Source organism: Perognathus longimembris, chromosome 1 (assembly GCF_023159225.1).
Source record: "Perognathus longimembris pacificus isolate PPM17 chromosome 1, ASM2315922v1, whole genome shotgun sequence".
NCBI lineage: Eukaryota > Metazoa > Chordata > Mammalia > Rodentia > Heteromyidae > Perognathus > Perognathus longimembris.
The window spans coordinates 18,814,692-18,833,363 of NC_063161.1; the positions used below are offsets into that span (position 1 = coordinate 18,814,692).

Sequence of the window (18,672 nt, forward strand, 5' to 3'; positions counted from 1 at the left end):
AGGCCCTAGGTTCGATTCCCCAGCACCACATATACAGAAAAAACGGCCAGAAGCGGCGCTGTGGCTCACGTGGCAGAGTGCTAGCCTTGAGCGGGAAGAAGCCAGGGATAGTGCTCAGGCCCTGAGTCCAAGGCCCAGGACTGGCCAAAAAAAAAAAAAAAAAGAAGAAGAAGTCAGTCAAAGTCATCATATATGCCCAGGGCAGCGCAAACATGTCTGCACGATACCAAGTGGCGGTGGTTTTTCCACATCCAGAAACTGAGGCCATTTCCTGCCAGAGCATCCTCCAAACCCCTCTATTGTGTTGAAACTGTAAAATCTTTCTAAATCAGGACTTCCTCCTATTATGCTTTACAGGCGGCTTTCTGGGAAGGGTAGATCCAAGGCAAAAGGTAGGAATTCCTGCAGCACCACCCAGTGGAAATATCAGAAGGAAAAAAAAAAAAGGCCAGGCAAAATGTTTAATGAAACAAATGTGTTACCTCGTGAAATGAGAAGCCGCAGCCTGTTTTCTGTTCTGCTCACAAGTCATCTTGCACAGGCACATTTGCCCTGTCTCTTGCACGTGGGTGCGCACGCGCGCACACACACACACACACACACACACACACACACACACTGAAGCACATGAAAGGGGGAGTCGGGAGGTCAGGAAGGATGGTGCAGGCCTAGGGAGGAAGAAGTGCCAGGTGGGGTTGGGTGGGAGCTGTGGCACCAGCCTTTCCTCTAAGTAGAATCCCCAAGGGACGCTAGGGACCCGGAAGTGAGCACAGCTGTGCTTGGCTTCCCAGTCCTGATGCACTGACAGGGTTTCCTGGCAGAGAAGGTACCCAACCAACCATCTGTGTGTCTCCCCCAAACTCCCACCCCGGCCCAGCTGCACCTGGTCCAGGCCACCTCCAACATCTGTATAGCAACAGAGGGCAGGCAGTGGAGCTCGTCTCCTCAAATACCCTCCAGTATGAGGCTTACCGCTGCCCCCACTGCCCTTCCAAGACTACTTGGGGGTCTCCTAGCCCAGTCGTTTCCATTTGTCTCCACTTCCTAACATCACCAAGATACATCTCTTGACCAATGCCTTACTGCTCATGCACGCATGATGCACAGGGCAACAAGATTCATGAGATGGAGATGGAGCAACAGGAAGCCTCCACCTCCTCCTTCCAGCCTCCCTCACAGGGAGCTTTGGGGTCCTGGGGACTTCGTCTTTCTCCTTGGAACTTAATATTAAGTATGACTTCTGAAACACCGAGTCTGCCCTCAACATCAGCTCCCCTGGCAAGTTACCCTCTCCCTCCACTTCCTGAAATAAACCTCCTGAAATGACTTGAAATCTCCCTTTTTAAAGAATGGTACACACATCCAGAAAAAGATACTAGTTGGCTGATCATTGGATGAGAATCAAAACTTTTATTATAGAATATATTTAAACTACTGGCCACTGACAAAGGACAAATACTATTAGGACTCTTTTCTCCTTCTTTTTCTGAAACTGAACCTTGGCTGAAATGTGTCCCCAGTTCCTGGCATTATCAACATTTAGATGGGTCCTGCTATATTTGGTATTCTCATAAACATGGTTCTATACCACAGGCAAGGAGGGGGGACGCATTTGTGACATTTAGATTTCTGAGACACACAGACCCCTCACACAGAATGAAATACCCAAGCCAGGAACTTGATTCTCCCAGCTATGCCTCTGGGGTCTCTTCAGCTTTATAGGTGTGTGTGTGTGTGTGTTGCTCTCATAGCAAAGTTTTTTTTCATGGCTTAGGAAATGCAAATTTTAGGCATGAGCATTTCTACATAAATCTGGTGTGATAATATATTCGCTTTGAAAGAGATCTATAAAAAGAACGTAGTCAATGTGAGTCCTCAATATATCATCACCTGTTCATATGGCGGGCAGCTGTGGGGGGCAAGGGGTTGGGGCTCGCGGCATCTAAAGTCACTGAGGTGGTAGCTGCCCCCTTTGGCTGCGTCCTCCAAATGTGTGCTTCACTCATGTTCTCATGCATGGAGATCATGTTTAGCTACACGTAATAGATATGGTGCAAAATGCAAAAGAGTTTCTTCTAAATGTAACTAGTTTCTAAGGAAGTCCACTGAACACAGTGTGAAAATATAATAGTCAAGGTATAAAAGCAAGCAAAAGGCCTCTCTATTGAGACATTTCAACTGAATGTCTATTTAAAACCACACCTGACTTGTAGACAAATAGTAAAGTCATGGTAAAAATATCTTCCATTCCTGGTATATAGTCTGTTATTTCTAAGAAAACTTGCAAAATGCATAGTGAGTAATTTCCAAACGAAAACAGTCTTCTCCAGTGCTTCCAATCTATTCTTTCAATTACTCACCTAATTGAATTTTTTTTGAGGGATGTCTGTGGTGGGGCTTGAACTCAGGGCCTGGGCACTGTCCTTGAGCTTTTTCACTCAATGCTGGCACTCTGCCACTTGAGCCAAAGCTCCATGTCTGACTTAATGCTGGTTAATCGGAGATAAAGAATTTCATGGACTTTCCTGCCTAGACTGGCTTTAAATGATGATCCTCAGATCTCAGCCTCCTGAGTAGTTAGGACAACAGGCATGAGTAACCAGCATCTGGCCTCGGTGAATTGATGCATTCGTCCACTCACATCGGATGAATGTTGTTGCACAAAAGTATCTCACAAAGAGAGGACAACTGGTGGTACTGGCAGCAAGCCTCAGATGCAGACCCCAAAGCAAGGACTGCCCCTGCTCTTCATTCTCTGTGGGATCTACCATCCGCTAACCTGGCAGGGCTCTTCAGGAAATGCCATATATAGCTTGCTATTCTCTTTCTTCTCACAAGTAATTGTTCTACAGGAATATACTGACTACACAAAAATAACAGCCAAATCCAGATTTAGGTGACTGTCATTCCTCTTTCCGTCTGGATATTTGAATTATGTGCTATTATGTATCAACTTCTACAACTAAGTCTTGTAATTCTGACTTTCTTCAACATAATATTACTAGGTCTTAAGACAACAAAGGAAGTAGCAGTGGTTGAAGGACAATGCTGTTCATGTGGCTCTGCTCTGATTTAAGTCAAAGCAAGGTGATGATCTTCTGAGCTCAGTGACGCCTCATCTTCACAGAGTGAGAGGACACTGGGTCATTCTGTTTGGTTCAAAACATCTTCAAGAATGCATATGCTTTCCTAAAGAACTTTGCTTTAACTTGAGAAAATTCCAGCACTCTTCAATTATTCTACTTGTCCACAAATCAACAATGCAGAATTAATCATTAGTAAACCAAAAAAATCAAAGGCATCCAGCGAGGCCCAGAGATGTAAGTGGATGACTGACTCCTGTCTTGGCCTTGACTGTCAAGGATGAAGGAGGCCCATCGATGGCTGTTCCTGCACTGGACTAGACATTTAGAACACATGAATAACATACTTCTAACTTGGTGCAGAAGCACTTTGTTAAGGCACTTTTCTAAAATGCCTTAAAAAATGAAAGGTGAGGGAGACCAAAATGACATCCCATGCCCCCTGGTATAAATGATCAGTACCTGGAGCTTGGCTTGGGCAACAGGCAAGGACACTGGCCGAAATCACGTCCTTACCAGAGGACTTTTCAAGATCACCTAACAAAGTTGAAGCAGTACATCTCAGATACCCCTCCAGTACTAAATGGCTTGTTCCCTTATATGAATGTATATAATGAGACTTGCTAAAATTGTCAGTAATCTCAGCTTTCTCCTCTCCTGAAAAGGAGATAAGAAATCCAGGGCCTCATGAGATTTCTCACAATGAAACAGTGATCTTCCTGATGGAGAAACTCAGTAAAAATTCTTATGTATCTACCTGTAAAGAACTAGGGCTTAAACTGGGCATGGTGGTACATTCCTATAATCCCAGTTGTGAGATCAAAGCCACCCTGGGCTACATAGAGTTCAATGTAGCCAGTTTGGCTACATAGTGAGATCCCATCTCAAACACACACACACACACACACACACACGAATTAGATCTCAAATTTTCCATAGGCGTGGTTGCTCCGGATAGTGGAGCAGCAGAGTCTGAGGCACCTGTCCCATTTTCTTAGACTCATGCATCTGTCTCACAGCTTTTACCCACATGAATAAACACAGGTCCACACAGAAACATATGCGTGTGCTCTTGCTACACACCATTCTGTCATTCCTTAATAAAATCTAATCACTAGGGCTTCTATTTCAGCCTCAAAAGGCAAAGCTTACAAACTCCGCATGGCTTTTTCAGTTCAAGGAGTATCCACCAAAGAAGTGATCATCTTAATTTCCAGTGTTAGGAAATTCTTCTAATATTAATTCTTGCTTCTTAAGAGGACTGCCTAACAGAGCACTCCCTCTTTCTGGGTGGGCCTCCATGCCTTTATTCTGAGGATGCTATCCTACAGGTATGGACAAAGAAATCCTTCATTGATCCCAAATCAATCTTTAGTATAGAGCCCAGGTCTTATTTGGTTGTTACTGCTACTTCTGTCCCTTCATTCTAATAACTGTGTTCACAGAGAAAAATAATCTGCTTAATCATATGTTCCGATTAATTAAGGTTGGATGATCAAAAAATTGCTGCTTGGCCAAAACCTAGGTGGAATTAATTAGCATAAATGGTTGATCCTCACCAAAGCCAATTTGAGTATTTGGCTTTTTAATCTTTTTACTACACATGAAGTCTTCACTATCTCAAAGGTCAATAAGAACATCATTAATTTCAAAGAATTATGGGCAAAAGTTACATACAAAGGGGTTTTTTTCATATAAATGGTGTGGGTGTGCGCACACGCGCGCATGCATGCACGCGCACACATGAAACAGTACTGGGGGCTTGAACTCAGGGCCTGGGTGCTGTTCCTTAGCTTTTTCACTTTAGGCTTGTGTTCTACCATTTGAGCTACAGCTCCACTTCTGGCTTTCTGATGGTTAATTAGCAAAAAGAATCTCATATCTCATAGTCTTTCCTGCCCTGGCTGACTTTGAACCACAATCCTTAGGTCTCAGCCTCTTGGGTAGTTGACATTGCAGGTGTGAACCACTGTGCTTGACATGCAAAGACTTTCAACTATGAACACTGTGAAAACTCAAAACTTACTACCCAAGGAAACTTAGAAAACATGAAATCTTCGGGTTTTAGGCCTAAGGATGGTCGCTCTGGTATGATTGAGTCTAACCTAGAAAAAAAAAAAAAAAACAACCCTTTATATTGTGATTTTTTTTCCAAACTATCCTATCTCATGAAGTACTTGACCACTACCCAGCCATACTCAATAAAACATGGACCACAACAGGACTAGATTTTATCCTCTAAGATATTAACAAACTAACCTGATTTCCCTTTTTCTTCCCTTTTTCTGGGAAGTTTATACCCCAAAACGATGGAAAATGATTCACAAGTTCCTCTTGGCTGCCTTTATGGTTTAACCAAGATGTGCCTCATATTAATCCAAGATGTTTACTGCTGAGAACAGCATTAGACTTAGGCAGCAGAGCAACAGTGCCTTGGCATGTGCAGTGGTCAAGGAAGGGAGTCTTCTGACAGAGTTCCCCTCCTTGGTTTGTTTTTAATTCACTGAGTGCCAGCTATTGTGCGGTGTGCTGGAATGGAAATGAAGATGAGAAAACCAGATGCCAGTCCACAGGTCTGATGGTCACCACAAATGTGGAAGACGCCACAACACACACATCCCTCACTGTCTCTAACTAAGGGATTCACAGGTTTAAACAATGATTCCAGGCTAGCCCATGGGCGTGGATCATCAGTTTGGGATAAAGAGTAGTAATGAATAGAGATGACACCCCTGTCTCCAGAAATATGTGTCCAACACTGTCTACCTCCTGCATTCTGGGGCTAAAAATCTGCAGAAGGAGAGTCCTGGTGATGAGAAAAGCTGGAAATAAAACTATTGAGAGAAAGGGCTCTAGAGGCCTCACAAGGATGATGGAGGGGGATGTCATCTGGGACAGCAAAAGCTTCTCTGGAAAGTGACAGGTAGCTGGAAATAGCCAGGCATATGGTCGTTGAAGAAATTCCCTGGGAAGGCAGTCCTGGCACTGAGAACAGTATCTACAAAGGCCCAACAGCAGAGGATGCAGGAAGAATGGGAGCCTGAGGAAAGGCCAGTGCAGTTGCCCAAATCACAGCTTGCAGGACCCATTAAGGATTTGATTCTTAAACCTAGGCCAAAGCCACTGGCAGCTTTTTAGATCGATCAAATGTGTGTCTTCAAAAGACTGCTCTATTCCTGATGGAGAGAGATGAGAGGTTACACAGGAGCCCTCAAGACACAGGGGGTGGGGGGAGTGGATGGAGAGCACTTCTCAAAAGATAACCTGAGGGAAAGAAGACGGACTTAGCCTGGCAATGGAAACTCTCCCTGGGCCTGCTCAGGTAGTCACTAGTGTCTCCAAGAATGAAAAGACCCAGGGTCATTGCAGATAAGTGCTGCCTGGCTCCAGCCTCAAAGAAGGCAAAAGCAAGTACAGCAGGTGGCAATGCCTAGCCACTGGGGACTTCCTTAGTCAACAAAGGGCCAACTGAGACTGAAGGACAAACTGTCAGGGGAATGAATCTCCTTTTCCTTCTGCAACACAGTAGAGTTTTTGTTAACATCACTGCATATACTTCTAAGTCAGAGAAAACAGCAGAAATTCACATGACACTTTCACAACTTGTAGAAGTCAAGTTCATTACTCCGGAAAGGTAGTTACACAAATAGCACTTCTAACGTGACCAGGATCATCCCAGGTTCTCCACTCCTGCCATGTGACCATCCAGCCAAGAAAACTGAGGCTCAGAAAGATTATGTAATAATATCCACTCATCCAAGTTAGTTTTAAGGGAATATATACAGTTTTTCTCCCCATGGCATATGTTATTTGGGATTAAATAAAATTTGGATATTAAGTGGGCACGATGGGCTGTAATCCTAAACTACCCAGAAAGCTGAGATCTGAAGATCAAGGTTAAAAGCCAGCCCCAGCAAGAAAGACTGCGAGACTCTTATCTCCACAATTAACCACCCAAGAAGGCAGAAATGAAGCTGTGATTCAAGTGGTACACCACCTTGAGCAGAAAATCTCAGGGACAGTGTCCAGGTCCTGACTGATTAAAAAAAAATTGGATATTAAATCATGTGTTAAAGATTTTCCCTTTCATCATATGATGAGGAAATCCACACAATCAAATAATTTATTTTTAATTGTACAAATTAAATAAAAATACTTCTATCTGTGCATGTGTATATTTTTCCCCAGTACTGGAGTTTGAACTCAAGTTCTTACACTCATTTGGCTTGCATGCTCCCTACTCTACCCCATGAGCCATGTCTCCTGCCTAGCTTTCTGCTGGTGACTTTGAAGTCTCATGGACTTTTATGTATGAATTGGTTTTGAATCCCAAGCCTACAATCTCAGCCTTTCTGAGTAATTAGGATTACAAATATGTGCTACCAAGCACCTGGCAAAATCCTGCAGTATTTTATCAAGGTGTTCTGGAATTTTGGAATGGACTTGGAATTACAAACTTGAAATGTGATTCCATCAGCTCAAGGGGTGGAGGTAGGAAGATTGTGATCTAACACCTGTCCCCAAACCCTATCTGAAAACTAATGTAAAAGGACTAGAATTTTGGACGTGAGGACTAGAATTCAAAGGACCTGAGTTCAATCCCCATTCCTGGGATTGTGGGGAGAAAAATCAACTTGGAGGAATCATGAAATTGCCACAGTAGAAAAAAAAAATATTTTAAAGTGATAGAAATATTCTTTATTAGGGAAAGAGAGATAGACTGATTTATACTAATTTATAATCTATGCACTTAAGTATGTGTACATTATGCTCCATGCCAAGTTTAAAAAGGGTGAAAACATGTCAAATATTTTATTTTTTTTCCTATTGTTTGGAGCCTTCAACTCAGCAGTCTTATAATATCTAGATATGAGTATATTATGCCTATCCTGTTGTTTCCATATAATACTGGATAATTAGGGGCTAAATAATTAGGAGCTGGTCTGAGATATTGCAACTTTAAAAATGCTGATGATACTATGAACCTTTGATGCACTTAGGATTTTTGGTCTGCTTTGTAGGAAAATTCATTTTAGTCCATTTCCAACTAGTAGAGCCATCATCTTCATTTCTTTAAAAGCATACAAGCAAATAAATCTCTCAGCCAAATTATAAATGAACTACATTTAATTTTTAGAATACCTTTAGTTAAGGCTTTCCAGGAAATGTAAATAAACACCTAAGCAAGAAAGTAGCCAAAGAGTTCGTTCTGAGTGACAATTCAAACTAAATCACCATTTGCTGGGATGACCACTGCAAAGTGTATCTGAAAACTGCTGACGTATATGTGGAGGCCAGGTATTTTTATTTCAGTTGTGGGTAAGAATCAGAAGACAGTTGAATTTCTGCAAAGAATAGTTGCTTCAAGGGCTGATCAACTATTTTGCAGGCCTTCAGTGCTTAGTGTAAACAAACTCACAGCCATTGAAGTCGCTGGGTTGTACTCTCAGTGTGCAAGCAATTCCACACGCTTCATGGTCTCACTGCCTTGGTGTCAACCAAAAAATGAAATGACCTCAATTCAAACTTGCCCTGGGCCATTGTCATCTTGAGCTAGAATTCAGTTTCAAATACCGATGTCAACATTTGGAAAGTCTACTGATAAAAGATAGAACAGTAGGCAGAATTGTCAATCATATACACAATGCACCTTCCTCAGCCCTAGTTAGGTAGCCTCAAGGTGTATTTGGGGGGGTTAAACTCATTTCTTGGCTTTCATCATTTAACATTCAATGTTGAAGTGCCCTGCACTTCCTGTTACTCCTTCTTGATACTCTACTGAAAAGCATGACTCATTCTTAAATCGTAGAGAAACTCATCAAAACCCCAAACTTCACAGCACACAGGAATTCAGTCTTTCGAGAGAGGCCAGCATTCCCTGAGCATGACTTGGGACCACAAAAGACAAAAACACCTAACATGCCCATGTAGAAATTATGGCAACCCGTCACTGAGTCACCACATTTATGAGATCAATGAATACAAGCACTCTGGGTGGTTATTTGGTCTCAGGACTCATTATTCCAATGTGCTCCATGATGTGTTATGTGAAAATGAGTTCTCAAACAGCAAGCCCGGCAAATAAAACTTTTACGTGCACATGATTCTGTGTGTGTATAGACACATATATGCATTTCAAAAGACTGGAAAAAATATACACCAAAATGTTAATGGTAGCATTTTAAGTGTTTAGTTTAGTTTTCCATGCTGGTTTTCTATATTTTCCTAAAGATAATTTGGGCTGACATTTTTCACAACAGGAAAAAACAACCATTAGAAAATACCTTTAAGCTAGGGTGGTCCCAAGTATGCTATAAATCAACCTATGAAGACAAAAAAGGAAGTATGGATTATTATAACCAGAAAAAACATTCCCTGAAACATGTAAGGTGTATGTGACAGAAATGGGGTCCTTCACCTACCACTCGAGTATATAAGCAAAGGAGGTCCTAGGAAGGGGGCAAAAGCCAGTTACCAGGGCAAAATAAAATAGCATTTTCCAATATGCCATAAGGAACCACAGGCCTGGGCAACTCAGAGATGTCTGTCACTTCCTAGGCTTGAAAGACAGCAAACTAGCCAATAGTAAGCCATAACCCTGGAGAAAGATTACTCCAGGAAATCGTCTCCTTTGGTCATTTTTTTTTTTTTTTTTGGCCAGTCCTGGGCCTTGGACTCAGGGCCTGAGCACTGTCCCTGGCTTCTTCCCGCTCAAGGCTAGCACTCTGCCACTTGAGCCACAGCGCCGCTTCTGGCCGTTTTCTGTATATGTGGTGCTGGGGAATCGAACCTAGGGCCTCGTGTATCCGAGGCAGGCACTCTTGCCACTAGGCTATATCCCCAGCCCTTGGTCATTTTTTTTATTAAGCATTTTGGATTTGTTACTAGATCGTGTTTGGTAGCACTATACTGGTCTTCCGAATTGATGGAATATATAAATATAATTAGATGGCAAAGAATAACAAAATCCAATTATATGACAGCCAAGAAGCAATGTTTTAATTTATACACACTGCCTGGGAGTTCTCTGAAACCAATTTCGGTTGGGGGGGGGGGAAGATACAAAATCCAAAAAGTTATTACAAACGCAAATTTTAATATATGATCTCAGAGTTAACATTTACTGAGTATTAGCAGTTTCTGAAAGATTTAATTTCTTGTATAAGGAAAGGAAGAGGTCTTCAAAATGTTGAAGCAACTACAAAATTCAAATGGGGCTAGAACCTTGTGGCCCAGCCACCTCTGCTGGACTGTCTATGTAAACAACCTGAGTGCTAGGGGCATAAAGACACTGGCCGGGGGGAGGGATGGGAGGTGTTTCACAGGTGGAAAATTTAGCTCACAAAAGGTATACAACACTGTGTGTGTGTGTGCTATACACATAGGCATTTACATATATATACAAATATAAATGAATGTGTGTATATATATATACATATATAAAGTACAGTTAAGAATGCCCAACTCATTGAACAAATGTGTAGGAGAGTTTTTATCCTCATTATTTCTTAGTCACTTGGAGCTAGATAATTCATGGTTGGGGATGAGGGGGCTGTCCTGGGTATTGCTGGATATGGAGCACCTCACCCCCCCCCCCCTTGTCCACTAGATGCCAGTAGCACAGTTCTAATATTCTTTTTTTAAAAATCTGGAAGACAAAATTACTCCTAGTCAATAAACACAGGTAAAAGTGAACAGCACACATCCCGAACAACTTGTTGGAATGAGGGACTCTCATTCCCTTCCTCTTGTCCACTGGACGTTGAGAGGAGACCATTTACAAGCTCCAACCTTCACCTTACACAATCTCCTGCAGAATGCTTGGAGCTTGTCAAAGCCTGTCTCTGTCATTCTAAGGTTTGTGGTCTTACTCACAGTTTCAATGTCACAATTTACTGAGCACCTACTCTGTTCCGGAGAGGGTGTGAGGGACACCCTGTGCTCCTGCCCACTGACTCATACCCTGGTCGGACTGGCTGCACTGTTTCTAGGACACACTTTGCCAACACCTCAGAAACCCTCAAGAGAGGCGACATGTCCTGGTCAAGGAAGGGACCTCATCATTCCAATAAGGTTCCTTAAAATTCTTTGCCCTTTTTAGTAACTCTACACATTTCTAGGCAATATTTAAAGGCTTAAAAAAGGAAGGAGGAGGAAAAAAAGGCAAGCAGGCCTTTGCTATATTTGGCATAGAAAGGCCATCCCTTTCCTAACTCAGGGGGTTTGCAGCAGGATCATTACTGGAAACTCTAAGAACACTTATGGACAGTCTCCTTAACTGTCTGACCCAAATGCTCTCCTAACACAATTTGTAATTTTACAATCCTCATAAATTCAAACCCATAACTGACCTTTCCCAAATAAATGTGTGCCACGGAGAGAGAGAAAGGAGAAAGATCACAGGGTGTTTTGTTGGGCAATAAGGCTCAGAAATCGATTTAAGCTCATTAATAGATGCCCGGAACATGGCTGGGCTTCTCAGTCTCTCCTCCACCCCCTCCACCTTCCCTGCCTCTCCACATACCACCCCCCCCAAACAAAGACAAAGCACAGATGGGAAAAGATGGGTGTGTTTCAGCAGCTTGGGCATCCAAGATATCCACACATGAAAAGCTTATAAATCTGAAATCCAAAATGGCCAAAGTGTCTTCAAAGTTTTGGTCACCCTGCCCTACAAGGGATTTGGGGGGGGGGGGTAAAACTAAATAAACAGAAAGCACCTCTAAGTCAATAAGGCAGCTGGAACTGGTCTTTCTCCCTCTCCAGTGCTGGGCTCCCCACAGGCTGACCGTGGCTGCACAAACCCCCTCCCGTGCAGAGCAGCGGAAACTCCTAATGAGATTAGTTGGTGTGTGTGCAGACATTACTTAGCAATGACTAAAGGGTCTCTCTCTTCCTGCAGCAGCTAGTGGAAAATTCAGGGAACTTTTTCCCCCTCCAGCAGCAGAATCCCTTTAACCCTCTCCCCAGCCAACTCCAAAAACAACTCGGCCTCCCCCTCGTCTGTCCCCACCCGGGCGGGCCAGGGAGACTGGGGAGGGGGAGTTAAGTTGGGGCCAGGGGCTTTCAAAAGCAGGGAGGGCGGCAGGGGGCTGGCAGGGGGGAAAGGGGCGGGGGGGACCCTGGAACACTACAAAGGAAACTGTAAAAGGCACAAATACATAAACCTGAGAAGGAGCAAACCACAGTTTCTTTGTGAGCTCCTTCAGTGAGTCATTTTCAAGATGCTGTCTGCTGCCAGTTTCAAAGCGGAAGCGCATGGCAATTAGTCTTGCCGTTTCCAGACAAGCCAGAAACTCTCCCGACACTCGTTTTTTCCCCCCTCTCTCTCTCCTTTCTAAAAAGCCCCTTTTGCAGTTTCTAAAATAGCATTTCTTGCTCCTACCCCCACCCGCCGCCTAATGCAGCTAATGTCCCCAGGATGATTCCGTTCAGAAAACGTTGACAGAACCGATCTCTTCTATTTTTCTTCACTCCCCCTCTCCAATTTTACCCCCTCCCTCTCCACCACCACCCCTACAAAAACAAAAGTTAAAGTAGCATTACAGGCCAACACTCAGTAGGAAGCTAAAGAGGTAGTGGAGTCACGATCGGGGGTGCCCCCCACCCTGCCCCCGTGCCAAATCCTACCCAGTCCACTACCGGCTTTTAAAGGTCTGGTTGGTGAGGCGTGAGCCTGGGGCGGTGACCTGGGCGGGGGTCACCTGCCCTGGGACAGTGCACGCAACCCCTAGCCCGATGCCTAGTCTCCCCCGGCCCCCTGGATCAGAGCACCTCCGGAGCCCCCAGTCCAGCCCCAGAGGGGCAACCCCAGCTGAGGTCAGCGGTGGCCCGGCCTCCGGGCACCTAGCCGGCTCCGGTCACGGTTCCTCCGACCCGGGGACCCAAAGTCCCGCCGTCTCCAACAGTGCCCCAGTGGACACACCCGATGCCCCTCCTCCGGGCTTGCAGCCCCAGGACCCAGAGCCTCTCCCCACCCCAACCAGGAGCCTCCGGGGTACGGTCCCCCCCCCCGGCGCAGGGAGCCTCCAGGGCAGGGGGTCCCCCAGGACACGGAGCCCCCGGGGCAGGGTCCCCCAGGACAGGGTCCCCCAGCGCGGCTGGCGAGCTCTGGTGGGGACGGTGGTGGTGGCGGCGGTGCGGGCGCAGTAGCAGTAGCAGCATCCCGGCTGCTGCCCCTCCGGCGGCCGGCCCTGCCCCCCGCCCGCACCGACGCACCCCTGACCCCCACCCACCCACACACCCCACCCCCGGGGACCCGCAGCCCACCCCGCGGCGCCCCCCGCCCCACCCCCACCAAGCCAAAGCAAAGAAAGCCCGAAATCCCTTAAAGCAGAGAAACTTTGCGAGTCTTGGGAGCAACAGGCGGAGAAGCCCGGTCACCTACCCAGATGTGGGGGGGCGGCTTTCAAGATCCTTCTCCGGGAGGAGTTTCTAGGAGGACCCGGGCGAAAGCCCCCGACTTTCCATGCTGACAGGCGTCTGCAGACGGTCTGTTGCTCTTGTAATGAGATCCTGATTTTTCCCCCCTTCTTTTTTTTTTTTCTTTCTCTCCTCTTTTTTTTTTCTTTCCCCCCCTCTGGTGTGTGTGAGAGCAGGAAGTTGGAGCAGTCAGGCCGAGCCGGCTCACTTCCTTTACTGCATTATTCCCCAGGCGGTGTGCAGTCTGTGTAAACAGGCTTTTCCGCCCCGCGCCGCGCGCCCGGGCCGCGGCTGTGCGCCGGCGCTGCCCGCCGAGGCCCGTGCATACTCCGCCGCCCCGGGTCCCGCACGCCCGCTCGCACGCACGCACAACGCCCCGCGCGCCCCCGGGCCGCGCCCCCGCCGCCGCCGCCGCCGCCGCCGCCCTCCCCGCTTCCTGCCCGGCCACCCCAGGGGAGGAGCCTCCAGACCCGACGCCGCTCCGATCGCCCGCAGCCCCTCCCCACCGGGAGGGGGGCTCCGCCAGCCACTGGGAGAAGCCGCCCCCCCCCCCACGTGCGGGTGTGCTGCGGGAACAGAGGAAGAGGGCACTCATCCTGCACGCAACCCCAACCCCGCTCCCGAGGGTCCCTGCTGCTCTGGGGACCACGGTGGGCTTGCGCCCTGCTGAGCTGGCTCTGGGCAGGGGAGGCCGCTGGACTCACGCAGTTGTCTGTGATCTGGGATGGGAGCGTTTAGGGTGGGGGACGATGGGACATCGGAAGTGGAGTTCAAGATTTAGGTTGCGTTGGGCAAAGGGTTGTTTTTATTGTGGGTGGCGGGTGAGGATGGTTTAGGATGACAAGATGCAGGATGGAAAGAAAAAGGAGGCAGTTTCTGCCAGAGGATGGGGTTGGACACAGTTCCTGGAGGGGGTTAAATTTGTGTTTTACCAAAAAAAAAGGGGGGGTAGGGGGACCTACTTTGGTAGAAAAGGATGAGAAGCCACAAACTACAATCCACCAGGAAGAGAACTGCAGGAAAGATGGCCTGTTAGAACACCCACCACGTTGTACACAGTCTCGGGCCTTCCCAGCCTGTGGAGGGGTTGTAGGTGGCATGGAGAGGCCCAGTGACTGAGGCCCCAGAGGGAGGCTTTGTGGGACACGGCTGGATGCCCCATCCCTGAGCAGTCTGGCAAGGCTCTGACTGGAGACCTCTGCAAGGCCCAGTGCTCCAAACAAAATCGCCAGCCTTCCAGAACCTTCCGATCCCATGCCTGCGCGCCTTAGCGCTGCACACCAGTGGTTTTCAAACTAGAACGTGCAGCATGGTGACCTGAGGGGCTTGTTAAAACACTCGGTTGCGGGCCTCACGTCCCCCCAACTCCCCCCTGTCGCTGATTCCGTATGTCTGGGGTGTTTCTCAGCCCTGGCTAACGTTAGAATCACCTGGGGAGTGCTTTGAAAACGATCCAACAACACGTTCAACACAGACCAATTAAGCCAGATCTCCAGAGCCAGGCTTGAGTCCTTTCAGAAGAACCACATTCTAGAGTTTCCTCTACTTTGTTTCTATTTTTGCAGTTTCACTGAAATGATATTTGTGTATAAGTCTCTCCCTACTATTAACTGTGAGCTTCTAAAAACGGAGGCCCGCGCCAACTCCTAGACACCTAAGAGCACCTACCAGGTCCAGCATTTCAGTCTTGCTTCAGGACTGATAGGAATAATCCAACTGGGTAGGCAAGTTTCCCAGGCCTCTGAGAAGGTGTGAGAAAATGTGAGGTGCTGGGGCAGGGAGGATCGAGGTAGGACAGTAAAGGCAGAGAACGTTTGGGAAAGAGGGCTGTTTCTGGACTTCTGATTCTCCACAGCTTATTTTCCACTTGGGGAATTACTGTTTTAAATCCCTAGTGGGCTTCCTGTCACTCAGCAGAACTCAGGCTGTGTTCCTGCATGATCCAGCTGCCTGTAAACTGGGAGAATGTAAACTTCTTATCCTTCTCAGAACCACAAGTGTGTACACGCACACACACAATTAAGAGCCCCCTTTGCTTCATTTTAGAAACTATATGACTGAAAGACACCTATCTATAAGGGCTACATGCTGTGTCATTCCAACTCTGACATTCTGGAAAAGGAATGATCTGGAGAGAGTCAGAAGATCAGTGGTCAGGATCAAGGAGAGAGAGGGATGGACACAGCAGGGGATGTGATACTTCGATGGTCAATCAATGGCATCCCACATTGTCAAAGCCCAGGGGGTGCACATTAAGCACGAACTCTGAGGGGCTCAGTGTGAGGATGGGTCAATGAGGTTCACCATGTTTGACTTGCAGTGTGTGTGGCAGGGGGTGGTGGTGGTGGTGGTATTGGTGATGGGGAGATTATCTGTGTAGGGACATTGGTTATGGGAGGAAAAATCCCAGTATCTTCTATAGAGTTTGAACAACAAAATATTTTAAAAGAAGTGTATGCCAAAGCCAAACATAAGCACATCTGAAGTTGGTGGGTATGTTTTCCATTTTATTTTCTTAAATCTTTGTAGAATTCTAACATGTAATGGTTCACATGTTTTCAACAAGAAGTGTTCATTGTTGGTAATTGTCTAAAGTTGCTTCTGGAACACTTGGGGGTAGTTGTAAGGCTTCCCAGCCCAGGAGTTTCTCAGTTGCCTTGGATCATCCACACCAGGAGTCCCAGCTCTTCATCTGAGTAATTGCAAACCCACACCACTCTTTCTCCATGCCCAGGGGAATGGCTTGCACTTCCAGGTGTCTGCAGTTCCCACTCTTGGAATTCAAGGGAAACTGCCATTTTCTTCCATGATCTCCTTCCCACCACCAAAAGCAGCCAAGAGGTGTGGAATCTGGCTTTGCAAAGTCCACTCTGCTCTCCCATACCTCTGTTGTAAAATGGTCCAGAGTTGGAAATCATGTGGCTTAGGAGGAAGATGCCTTCCGGAGTTCTTCATAGAAATCAACAGCAAAAGTCATACATGGCCAGTTTCCATGAAAATAGCTGAGCACTCAACCAGTATGTTATACAGACCTGTGTGGTAGAGGGATGACAATCAGTATGATAAATTGAGAATACACAGGGCACAGTGGAGCCCATCTAAATCCTAAAGATGAAGAGAAGAAGAGGACTGGGGTCTCTAAAAATACCAAAGTGCTGGTTCCAAAATAAAGGAGTGTATTTGTCAGCCTGTGCTGAGATAATACTGTGTAACAAACAACTCCAAGATTGAGAAGTTTACAGCACCAGATGGACTTGCCTGAGTGTAGCTCCACTCTGCAGGCTGAGCATATGTCTAATACTTATTACTTGAGCACCCTGGCTGGAGGCACAAATACATAGAAGGACACGTGTTTTCTAGGGAACTGAGGAACTATAGAGAAATGACTGACACTAGTAACACCCTATTAAAACCTCCACAGAAGGGGAATCAGAGAGGAGGGAAAATGGGAGAAAATGAGTGAGGGGGTAAGACTGTTTGACAAGAAATGTACTAATTACCTTACTTAGGTAAACTGTAACCCTTCTCCACATCACCTTTACAATAAAATAACATGACATAAAAATTTAAAAAATAAAGCCTCTTCATGGGACTAACATACTCACTTCTATTGACATTTCATTGGGAGATGCAATTCATATGGCCAAGTCTATCTAGGTCAATAAAATGGAAAGAATAAGCACCAAGAGAGAAAGAAGAATTCTGAACAAATAATACAATCCATCACAAGAGAAAATGGATGTTTTGTGGATGAAAAAATACCTCAAGCCCTTCATAAAGTAATATCCCTTCATGTAGAACAGGCTACATGTTATAAAAGTCACAGATAGATGCCAAAGTGTAAAATAGAAGAAAATAAGTTCTAATGAAAGTAGACAAAGACACAGTAGAATGAATACTCTTCTTTGTGAATTGCTGATTTGGGGGCTAGACAACCATGCTTTGCCATTATTACTTTGGAAATGCTTCAACAGAGGGTAAGATGAGGGTAAGCTGAGAATGGACAGTCATGGCTGGATGCCTCATGCGGAAGTGTATGTTGGAAAATTGGGAACCCTGGCCCACACCTGCCTTGATGAAATCAGTCACCCTCGCTGAGCCTGATTAAGCAGCATTAAGTCTCTGCTGATTTTTACCGAGAATGCCAATTTTACATAACAAAACACAGATTACAAAGGAGGATTTGAATGTGAGAAGTTTCACTGAGAGGGGTATCTCAGAGGATTCTGTAGACTGGCAGCAGCCCCCTGCAGGGTTAGTATTAGAGGAGGGTCACTGGGATATTTGAGAAGAATTGAGTTGGACCACCATTTTCCTTTTGCCCTCAAACTGGCCACTTATAAGCCAGAGATTCGCAAAAAAAAAAAAAAAAATACAACAACAAAAAAACAAAAAACAAAAAACTGCAGCCCATAGGTCCACTGCCTGCTTCTGTATGGGGTTAGGGTGAAAAACAATGTTCTTTTTCTTTAAACAAATTTTTTGGTGATACTAAGGTGTGAACTCAGGACCTTGCTTTTACTTGGTAGGCACTCTACCACTTGAACCCATTCTATCTATTCCCATTCTACCTATTCCCACAATATCATGTTTGAATTTGATGAGGACCAATTGAACAACTGGTCCCCACAGGTCAAATTCTTTAATTGAATAATTTGTCTCTGCCTAATGGAAAAGGAAATATAGCCTTTTGGTTGTTGTTGTTGTTGTTGCTGATGTAGGTGTTACTCATCTATCAGCTATTGGTGACTTAGACATTGTTGGGAAACATTCTGTTCACACTTTGCCGTCCGTTTGCAGTGGGTAGCCTAGCCTGCCTCCACCATTCACGCTGATCCATGGACTTCATAGAATGTGCAGCCTCCCCTCAGTTTCCAGCATGCTCAGGTTAACTGTACTGATCTCAGCTTCTGTTTGCATGCCACCTCTTGGTATGAACATGCCCAAACTATCCAGTTCCTTTGAAACAAATAGGAAGCCAAACCATGGGCTGGGAATGTGGCTTAATGGTAGAGTACTTACCTAGCCTGAATGAAGCCCTGGGTTCAATTCCTCAGTACCACATAAACAGAAAAAGCCAGAAGTGGTGCTGTAGCTCAAGTGCTAGCCTTGAGCAAATAAGGCTCAGGGATAATACCCAGGCCCTGAGTTCAAGCCCTAGGACTGG

At 45.8% G+C, this 18,672-nt stretch overlaps 1 protein-coding gene across 1 annotated transcript in view; it reads right to left on the reverse strand.

Moving 5' to 3' along the window:
• The window catches only part of Elk3 (ETS transcription factor ELK3), a 56,563-nt gene extending 42,695 nt beyond the window's left edge, over window positions 1-13,868 (reverse strand). Inside the window, exon 1 of the mRNA XM_048357794.1 lies at window positions 13,471-13,868. The gene's annotated coding sequence lies outside the window, so the exon portion shown is untranslated. The remainder of the gene's footprint in view (window positions 1-13,470) is intronic.
• Window positions 13,869-18,672: the final 4,804 nt, after the last annotated feature.